Source organism: Rhipicephalus sanguineus, chromosome 6 (assembly GCF_013339695.2).
Source record: "Rhipicephalus sanguineus isolate Rsan-2018 chromosome 6, BIME_Rsan_1.4, whole genome shotgun sequence".
Classification (NCBI taxonomy): domain Eukaryota; kingdom Metazoa; phylum Arthropoda; class Arachnida; order Ixodida; family Ixodidae; genus Rhipicephalus; species Rhipicephalus sanguineus.
In genome coordinates, this window is record NC_051181.1 from 40,054,404 (window position 1) to 40,065,821 (window position 11,418).

Below are 11,418 nucleotides of genomic sequence, written 5' to 3' on the forward strand. Positions count from 1 at the left end.
GTAGCTTTTCAGAATGCCCAACACGGCATGCAGGAGACCAGAGGAGGACGATCCAGGATGAAAGTAGGCGTTTCTATGACGGCGGTCGTAGCGAGATTGTTGGCCCTTTGCCATTCGGTGAACCGAACGCGCGCAACTTGACGTGCATGGTCGGCGCGGGCAATAGCTTCTTGAGCGTACTCAGTAGGTGAGTACATGGAAGGAGGCATCGTGTCCATAGGCAACGCTGGATTTCGGCCCAATAAGAGAAAGAAAGGCGAATAACCAGCCGTCTCCTGCCGGGACGTGTTATAAGCGAACGTGACTAAAGGCAATGTTGTATCCCAATCTTGGTGGTCGGCCGACACGTACATTGCTAGCATGTCGGTAATGGTCCGGTTCATCCGCTCCGTTAAGCCATTCGTCTGTGGATGGTAGGCCGTGGTGGTTAGCTTATGTTTGGTCGAGCAAGACGTCAGGATGTCATTGATGACCCTGAAAAGATACTGTCTGCCACGGTCGGTCAAGAGCTGGCGCGGGGCCCCGTGTTGAAGGATGACGTTCTGGAGCAAGAAGTCTGCTACGTCGGTCGCGCTGCTGTTAGGAAGTGCGCGAGTAATTGCGAACCGTGTAGCATAGTCCTTGGCAACGGCGATCCATCGATTTCCCGAGACAGACGTAGGAAACGGACCAAGCAAGTCGAGGCCGACACGATGAAACGGCTCATATGGGATGTCGAGTGATTGAAGACGGCCAGCAGGCGGGAGTGTTGACTTCTTCCGGCGCTGACAAAGGTCGCAAGAGGTCACGTAGCGGCGTACCGACCTATACATTCTTGGCCAGTAGAAACGACGGCGTGCACGATCGCAGGTGCGGAATAACACAACACCATCCATCCATCCATCCATCCGTCCATCCGCCCGCCCGCCTGCCTGCCTACGTCTGGGCGCTCTCCTGGTCGGTCCATAACTTGTAATATACCAAAATTGGCATAGCAGGGAATCATTGTATAACGAAGACGATTCACTAGTCATTATATGAATGACGCAAAAGACCTCTCGAGTATGTCATGAAATCCTTTCTCTGAGTCACGTGTGGCATATACCCGCATACCACAATTCATGTTTTGCAGGTATGCGCCAAAGGTGATTCACAGTCTCAATCAACACAGTAACAGCGAACGCACAGATTGAAAATTCGGCCACATCCCACGCATAGTGAGAATCGATATCATGATCACTCACCTAGTATAACAGCTGTGGTGTAACGTCACTTGTGGTTGTAGCGTGACCTCTCCGCTCTTACAAATACAACATGTCATAATTAGTTATCTTGATAAATGAATGAATCTCGAAATACGTAGATAAAAAAAAGGACACAGTTTCGGCGCAAGGGCGAAGCAATGAATGCGATAGCAAGAAATTCGAATGTCACACGAAGAACGTACGACAAGCAGCTCGATACTTGCAGCGCGCCGCTGAAGCACAAAGAAGGACGCCCGAAAAGAACGCACAGGCACGCACAAGGCAAGGGTGAACTAACAACTGTCGCAGTTGTTACGTCTTTGTGCTTGAGCAACGCGCTGCAAGTGTGGACAATATAGAGTTTGAGAATTGGGGCCCCGAAAAGCTTGGAGACCAAGGAGCTTGCGAGCCGCCAGGACGCATGCGCAGAAACCAAGCTACTCTTGGGCTCTTGCGCTCGCGTTGGCCCAAGACCCAAAAATGGAAAACTAGCGTGGATCCCCAAGACGTCTTGGGTCACCGCGAGACTATGCAGACGCCGAGCGGGCCACGACGCTGTATGGCCCGCGTCTCGCATGATTTTAATTCCACCACGTGTGGCGCCCCGTGCGTTTGCGCCAACGCAGCTTGCGTTTGACCCAGTTCTCAAACTCTGCTTATCCTCCTAACGCAAGAGCATCCTACCCAACGTAGCTTGGTGACCCAGTGGCTTGGGTCCCCAATTCTCAAGCTCTCTAATGGAGAATCACATGCTCTTAGATATTTCTTTTTCTTTAAAAGGGACTGCCTACCACTCGGAAAAATTTTTCTGATTGTGGTGAAATTGAGATCGTTCGTCCCATCAGCGGCAACGAGCATGCTTTTGCCCCATAAAAAAGCAATTATATTTTTAACTTGATGTTGAAAATCGTGAAACAGTGACCGCTAGCGTCACACAACAGCTATGTGCTCAATCTACTGGTAGGACAAGAAATCCTCGCAGGTAGACTCATATTGCTTAAAAACATACATGTATAACTTGAAATTGTATTTTACGCACTTGAGGTAGCTTTCGGTTGCGTCAGAGAGTGATTTTTTGTTAGCCGCTGTGCTCTTTTCAAGTCATTCCACGAGATTGATACATAACTAATCACTAGTGTTATGTGCTCCTGTCTGGGCTCTCTACTTGAAGATTGCTTAGGAAAGCATCAGCTACAGAATTCAGTAAGTGCTTGCTGTGTTCCCGGTGTGTTATAGATTATCAAGAAACTCTAAAGAGCCATAAATTCCGGACGTGACGTCAATAAATGAAGCACATTTTAGTTGTAATTTTCTGTACCTGCGCAAGATTTGTTTACTCAGGCTGCAATACGGTGCTCATTAATTGAAGAGGGACATAATCGACGGTTTCAGCATGTCACCCGGTGCATCTGTGACATTTACACTCGCAATCCTCGTATTCTCTGAGCGATAAGCATACAAGACACCACAAGGTAGAAAACGCCAGATGGGGAGAGAACTCGCTTCATTTCGTCAACTAATAAACAAAAAGCAGAACTTCAGAATTGGAACATATGCGCGCTTGTGCTGTGTTCTCTCTCGTGTGTTGCTGTGCGCTGCGCAAGAATGGAAAAGCAGAGCTTCTCCAAGTAACAACCATGCGCATTTTTCACTTTTCGGATTGCCGCCCTCAGGCTTCCTTCGCCGCTTCCGGCAGATAATTGTTTTCCACGCGTTTTGTTTTAGAGATAGGGGCAGAGCTGGATCGCGATGCGTCAGCTTGCTTGTAGTGCTTTCCTTGAGGGCTTCCTGCGCACGGCACGCGGTCTCTCTGTCCACAAATATATATATAAGAATTAGTTCAGTGACTTGTGCGAGTTCCGTTCCGGCATAAAGCATCCGTCTGTCACATCGTAAATTGCTTCTAATCGCTGCGGGTAATAAACAGTGCTGTGCCGTGATAGCCGCTTAAAGCCGGATCTATGTCGCGTCGTTAGACCGCCAGGGTCCGACTTGGCGACAAAAAAAAAAAAAAAAAAATCATCTCACCGCTGTCGAGTGGCTACTGTGTTTAGCTGCCGCAAGGCTTTGCCAATAAAATCACTTCTTCCTCTTCATTATGTTGTTCACCGTCTGACCACCTGCGTTTGGCGACCGGCGAGTGAAGGTGTTGCCACTTAATGTTTAGTTCTGAAAGTCTGAGCTTGGTAAATGATGTAGTCGACGGGCGGAAAATGTGTTTAATCACTTCCTTCTCCTGCCACGACGATGAAACAAGAAAAAAAAAAGTACAAATGTGTCGGCGCGCGAAAAGGTTGCTTTCGTAACGATCGGCCCAACAGGGTATAAATGGCCGACCTTCGCGCTCCCGATGTTCAGTCCCTTCGAAGTTCTAACGTTATTATCTTGAGAGGAGGTGTATTTGTGAAGCAAGATGAACAAGGCACTGCTCTGCTTCTTTTTAGTGGCAGTTGTCGTTTCCTGCACCAAGTGAGTACAAAGACTAGTCACTATTCTATTTTGCGCAGTTTTAAAGAGAATTTATTACAATAAATGTTAAAATATTTTGAAAACCTTAGCAATATTTTTACGTCCATTGTCCTTTGTAAACATTGGAAACTTTGGGACATATACGAACAAGCAATCAATGTACGCGCAGGATGCCTCTTGTCTTTAAACTTTGTAAATACGCACGGTTGCCTGCCTTAAATAAAGAAGACATGCATGTTTTTCCTCCATAACTTCCGCATGTTTTCAACTTTATCTGTAAAAAGTGTCCGCATATGACGCGTTCGGCTGATGTCAGCAAAGTTCTTGCCTGGTGGTACAATAGTACCGTGCTGTGAGCTCAATAGTAGTTATTTAAATGGCCACATTTACCGGCCTTCTAGCTTCAAAACATAACTTCACGTAAGGTTAATCCACCCCACGTCTGGGTTCGTTGTATGATACGAGTAACTATTTCTCTCTCGTTTTAGCTTTTTGGTAAGGTTTGATATGCGGAATGTCGTGACCACTTAATTCGCGTCTCTTTGCTCAGGCGCACAAAAGCCTCAAAAAGAAAAAAAAAGAAAGCGCTAAATAATGTAACATTGTAGTGGCGCTCGAGAATTCAGCAGCCAATGCGTCAACTAACGATATAATTTTTTATTGGACAAACCTGTGCCCAGCAAAGAAGATAACTCTCACGGTACAATGATCGAAAGTAGGAGAATTTTAAAGCCTCGTTTTTCTTTGATAGAGAGAACATTAATTTGAACTAACAGACAAGAAAGCCAAGGAAAGTATAGGGGATGCTATTTTGTAGTAATTATGATGTAAATGGGAAGAAAGTAAAGTGGACGAAAAGATAAGTTGCCGCTGGCAGGGACCGAACCTGCGAACTTCGAATAACGCCTCAGACTGAGCTCGACCAACGTCAGCAGGCAGAAGAAGAGTGTTCCACACTCGCCGTCATGGCTACTATAGCTGCACTCTCAAGTTTAAAGTGCACATATATACCCCATAAAGTGGACGAGGGATGACCGCCGCTTTGTAGCATTGGACGCGTTCTTCGAAGGTCGCAGGTTCGGTCCCTGCCAGCGGCCAGTCATCTTTTCGTCCTCTTTACTTTCTTCATATCTGCATCATAATTACTACAAAATAACATCCACTGTACTTTCCTTGGCTTTCTGGTCTATTAGTTCTAATCACGGTACAATGGTAGCTGGAGCACAGTCGTCGGTAGTTGACAATCAGATCTATACCGATCTAACGCGTAGGCTGGTAAACATAAATCACGATACACTTCAACTAATCGCTAGCGCTCGCGCGCGTTCTAAAATGTACTCCCCTGTTCACTTCGCGCAAGTAATCTGATTAGAACAGTTGATAAGTATCGAGACTCGAATGTTTCGACACGTCGAGGCGTTGCTTGCGCAGAGCGATGACGCGCGTGGCAGGTTTAGACTGTGAAACTGGGTCACATGGACAAAAGAAAATCAACTACGCGCGTCTGTTACTTATATATTTTCGCTGTATTCTGAGATTCACTCTGGGAACGATACACATCCGTTGTGTCCTTAGGTAAAACTTCCACAAATGCGCCACTACGTATATCGTCAGTGCTTGCGTTGGGCTTTCCATGTCGTATGACCTGTTCGTATAACAACCCGTTTCTGTTTCAGAGCGTCTATGTGGAGCTTTCCTGGAGTTCGAAATCACGTTAGATGCCTCGCTCAGGTAATGTACTCGGAAACGATACCAATAAATGATAAGCGAGTATGAAAAATGTGAACCGAAGAAATTAGTGTAGGAAAAATTTACGTGGTGATTTTTTTTTACTTCTGGGAGCACGGTGATGAATCTGAATGTGCACACGAAGAAATCGAGGTGACAGCTTGAAAACATTCCTAATAGCACTTTGAATGAAGCTTTTTGAATATGTATGTAATATATGTAATATATGTATGTAATATATGTAAAAAGGAACTTCACAGAGTGCGCTTGTGGCAGCCTTTTTGTATATGTCTAAACAGTTTCGCCTGTTTAGACATATGTTTAGTTATTTGTGCGGCCTATCAGAAAACTATCATTATCATAAACGGGTATGTGCCACAGAAATTGGGCGAATCCCACCACTCCCCACTGTTTCACTAAGAGAGAGAGAGAGAAAGCTTTAGAAGGAAAGGGAGAGAAGAACAGAGAGAATTAATGAGAATAAAGAGATACAAAGACAGAGAAAGAGAGAGAAAGAGAAACACACGCGACTTAGTGCAAGCTTCGCCATATTTTTGATTATAAGTGCACTTGCATGGTCAATGTATCGTATGGTGTATTAATACATTTATGTCCCTTTTATTCCACAGTGCAACCCTGTAGGAGGAAATGACACCCAATGTGCCGAGGGATGCACGTGCCGTCATAAGGTGGACCAACCGGAATATATTGGAACCTGCTTGGTGACCGAAATTGACCCACCGCCGATGTTCGAGTGATTTCTTTGTTCCGGAGATAAGAATCGTAGTTGATAAAACGACGGGTAATCAGTAAAGCTGCCTTTGTGGCCTCAGCCCGAGCGTGCTTTTTGTTTGAACGCAGACACTACAAACACTGCCAGGACCAACGTCGAGGACAGAAAAGCGCTTGTCGGTAGCCTTGTAAAGCGTTCCACGACAACACTGCGGTAAAGCAGAGCGAAGGACACAGAATTACAGTGCAAATCGTTAGAGCGAATTTCGAAATGCAACCTTTAGCGTTCCAGAGCGATGCACTTATTGGTCAGACAAGACGCGAGTGGACGCGCTCTTGAATAATTACCCACAGAAATATATTTTAAAAGCTCGGCGTACTTAAAATGGCCTGCATCTCCTTACTAGAATATTTTTGACGCGAAAGAATTACTGGGCTAGATCGGGGAAAGCGCGCGCCCTCCTGGCGTCTGCAAATGCCGTGTACGGAAAGCACGTAACCTCTCCCAACGGGACTTACGCCGGCGGCTACAACGGCTGTAGCAACCATCCCGGCCGCGGCGGCTGCATTGTCGATGGAGGCGAAAATGTTTGAGGCCCATGCTCTTAGATTTAAGTGCACGTTAAAGAACCCCAGGTGGTCGAAATTTCCAGAGCCCTCCACTACGGCGTCCCTCATGATCATATCGTGGTTTTGGGACGTTAAACCCCAGATATTATTATTGTCCACCTTAACGGTTGGCCCTCAACTTATGTAGTGGCGATGCCGCAGCAGCCTGCATCGTGACACTGCTACAAGTAACTGCATAGGTCTGATGTCGAGGCTTGGCGTTGACATCGGTCCAAAACGAATCGACGAAGCGTGCGCTTGATGAGGAGGACTTAGGGGATGAGCATGAGTCGGGGTGGACGGTCAAATGTGCGTCGCCGAGTTCGAACACACCGGTGTGGTGGTAGTGTGCTTGCAAGTGGCGCCCGGCAATACGCAGAATGTGGCGGAGGGATTCATCAACCTTTTCAAGAGAAACGCTTTCTTGTTTTCATCGCATCGAAATATGCACAGGAATCAGCTGCAACTTTTTTATTAGACCCGATTACTCCACATTGTCGTTGACCTTGAATTCAATTAACACATAGTTTTCGCAGCAAAACGACTAGGATTATTGGTTACTAGGGGAACAAGGGGAAGGTGGGTGGGTTTAGAACTGGTCACCCGAAACGTCCCAAGCCTTACTCGGGGAAAGAAGGAGTAAATAAATTGAATCTATCGCGTGCCAAAAATAAAAATAAGAAACAACAAAACCGGGCACTACGGAGACAGCGCTGAACACTGTATGTCAATAGCAATGACAATAATCCCGGCGGAGGGAGCGACAACGACCAAAAGTAGGGATTAGAAGGCCTAAATACGCGCAAGGGAGAAATCAACGACTCTTACAAGAAATCAATGACAACCAACAGACTGTCAAGACAAGGAAAGTATAGGGGTTATTTGCAGCAATTATTATATGAATGGGAAGAAATTAAAGTGCACGAAAAGACAACCTGCCGTCGGTAGGTGTCGAACCTGCAACCTTCGAACAACACGATCGACGTCCTCTCTTCCACTTTATCGGATATATATGTGCATTTAAATCTGGGAGCTCTTAAAATTCGCCTTTCGTTCTTAGAAGAAATTAAGGCGTAACGACGTATATGCAACAAACGAACCACACCAAAAATTAGTGCAGCCCGTAACGCGTGATGCGAAGCACTGACGTATAACTGGCGAAATGCAACACGCGCAGCACTGGGGTGGCCAGGGTTTGAAATGAGAGTTTTCAATTTTGCTTGCGTATATAAGCACCACGCGCACATACAAACACACGCACGAGCATACATAAAGAATAGTCAAACCCTCCTTCCAGAAAAAAAAAATATTCCTGGTATGACCCTGACGCGCAGTAAGCCTGATGGTGTTTAACGGGGTGTCGGCGAAACTATGCGCATGGGTCAGCACGCGATCTACCGTTGAGCAGTAAAAGAATGTCAGTCGCATTAATTACTTAAAATGCACTGATGGGCTAATTGGCGAGCCATGATAGTTGATGAAGCAACGCACAAAAGGACAAAATCACACACACATAAAATGACACAAACGCAAGCGCTGTACTGATGCTTTATTGACGAAAGACCCGCCTTATACAGAATAATAAGCACATGCGCACTGACAGCAGTGAAAATGATCAAGGCCATAAAAAACAAAAACAAAACAAAAGAAAACAAAAACAAAAAACAAAGAAAAAAGAAAGCAACGAAAAAAAAAACAAATTGCGCAAATGTCACAGGATTTGTGACAAGAATTGCATTACAGTATCTGAATATAGACCAAGGTATTGGCACGCTTTCTTAGAGAACGATACCGAGGGGCAACCTGTATCGATGTGGTAATCAAAGCCTGCCACGATTCACTCGACGCCGGCACTTATCTCCGCGCACACTCTGTACTCTCCTCAACACTCTTTCCCTTATTACCTTTAATACGAGCACTGAATAAAGCAAGGAGTCTTTTTCCTGCTCGGAACTGGCCCCGACCAACAACGAAACAAGGCCTAGTAGCTCAGTACTACGTTCGTACGACGGAAGGATTATCAAGCCCTTGGGAATCGTGACAACGAAGGCCACTATAGGCGACAAGTCCGCTGACATCGATATTTTCGTGGTGAAGAAGGGACGTCAAGCGATTCTGGGGCTCCACGCTAGTGAGGCCTTGGCGCTTTTCCAGTGATCAGTGAGCGCGGTAACGGCACGCAACCGCGAACAAGTGCTTAGAGAATTTCCCGAAGTTTTCACAGGCACGGGGCGCCTTTAACGTCCATACACGATGGCGCACGGGAAGACTCTGTACCTGTCGTCCAGATGGCCCGACGCGTGCCGCTGTCCCTGCAAGAGCCGCTACGACAGGAAGTGGACTGAATGCTCCAGGCAGGCATCATCGCCATAACAGAGGAGCCGACAGACTGGGTGAGTCCCCTAGTAATTGCAAGGAAGCATAATAAAGAATTAAGAGTGCGCATGGACCCCAGGAAGATCAATGAATGCGCGAGCACTACGAGATGCCGCGACGAGAAGACATCGAGGCTGAAATAGCGGGAGCTAAAATTTTTTTCTCGACTCGATGCTAAGTCAGGCTTCCATTAGATTCCACTCGACGACGAGACATCTAAAATATGTACATTTCCGACTTCTTTCGGGCGACATAAGTTTTTGAGGCTGCCATTCGGAATCGCCTCGGCCTCCGAAGTCTTCCAAAAAACCATGAACCAAATATTTGGCACCATCCCAGGAGTGCGCGTTTACGTAGATGATATTCTAATATGGGCGCCCACGAGGAAAGAACATGATGAAAGGCTGAAAGCTGTCCTGGAAGCAGCACGCAATTCTGGTCTAACTTTGAACGCGGAAAAGTGCGAAATAGGGGTGGAGAAAATTTCGTTTTTGGGTGGCGTAATTTGGGAAGAAGGCATCCAGCCAAACCCCGCGACTGGGAGATCGATGCTTGACATGCCAGCGCCAACCGATAGGCTAGGAGTACAGCTAATGCTAGGAGTCGTCAATTACTTAGGAAAGGTTCTGCCAGCGCTGGCTAAAGAAACTCAACTGATGCGCCAGCTGCTAAAGAAGGACACAGTATTTGAGTGGAGTGAAAACTGCAACGATGCGGGGAATCGTGGAAATTTGTTGCCTACGATTCGCAAGTACTGACAGAGACACAGGAAAACCACTCGCAGATAGAGAAAGAAGCCATGGCTGTAGTATTTGGATGCGAAAGGCTCCATCACTTCGCGTACGGACGGAAGATCATTCTAGAAACCGATCACCGTCCACTAATCGCAATCGCTCGGAAGGCGATAGGAGAAATGCCACCCCGACTGCAGCGTTTTTTCTTCGCTTGCTCAAATATGACTCCGACCTAATTTTATTCCAGGTAAAAAGTTGGTGTTGGCGGACATGCTGTCTCGGGCTCCAATCGACAGAACGGGCACGGACGAGGACAACGAAGACGTGGAAGTACATGCCGTAAGTGTAGTTTCGTCACTCGTTAGCGAAGCAAGTGAAGCCCGGTTGTTGGAAGAAACGAATAAAGACAGCTCCTTAAAGTGCGTCATCGAATCCATAAGGAGTAACCGGCAGATAAACGAACAGCTCAAGGCCATTTCCATGGAATTAACTGTGGTAAACGGTATACTGTTCAAAGGATGCAAGGTAGTGATACCAAAGACTATGCGTGTGGAGATACTACGCAGAATACACGACGAGCACGTGGGGCTTAACAAGTGCAAGGCACGCGCTCGGCTCGTAGTTTTCTGGCCCGGCTTGAATGCTGATATTGAAAACGTCGTGAGCACGCGCGCAGTTTGCAAAACGTAGTCCTACAAACAACCAAGTATTCGCCCTGTTCCAGAGCACGCGTGATGCAAAGTCGGCGTTGACATGTTCGAGTATGCCGGGAGCTCCTATCTCTGCGCATATAACGCTTTGTCAGAATTTTCAGAAGTGCTGCGTGACACGTCGTCTGCCACAGTCATTGACAAATTAAGCGCGATGTTCGCAAGGTATGGCATTCCAATCGAAGTTTGTACTGACGGAGAGCCTCAATTCACCAGTCGAGAATTCTCAAATTTTGCAAGAAGATATGACTTCAAGCACGCCATGTCATGCCCTAGACTTCCACGCTCGAACGGCTGAGCCGAAAAAGGTGCGCAAGTCGTTAAAAGAAGTCTGAAGGAAACCATCGAAGGCAAGAATGGTTTTTGGCTCGGATTACTCAATTACAGATCCAGTCCCTTGGAAGACGATCAGTCACCAGGCGAGCTGCTTCAAGGTCGACGACTGCGCACCCCGATTCCCGACTTTCAGGAAGCAACACGCCAGCTGGTGAAAAAGCATCGGCAGACTATGCCAATGGGACACGTATTCCACATTTGCAGACAGGGCAAGCTGTCCGCGTCCAGGGAGACTCATGATCAACCAAAGCAAGAGTAATCAGCCGCATGCGGCCCAGGTCCTACTTCGTAAAGACAGAAAAGGGCAGTGTGATACGACGTAACCGTCAGCATCTGTTGGCAACGAGAGAGCCGTTTAGTAGTTCTGAGGAGGATGCGCCCGATGAAACGTCTGACAAGAGGAACCAGACCAGCGTCAACTACCAACCGGCAACGTGGATGGAAGAAGTCCGACGTCAGCTCCCACAATGCCACACGAGCACGCCAGCCCAGGCTCTTAGA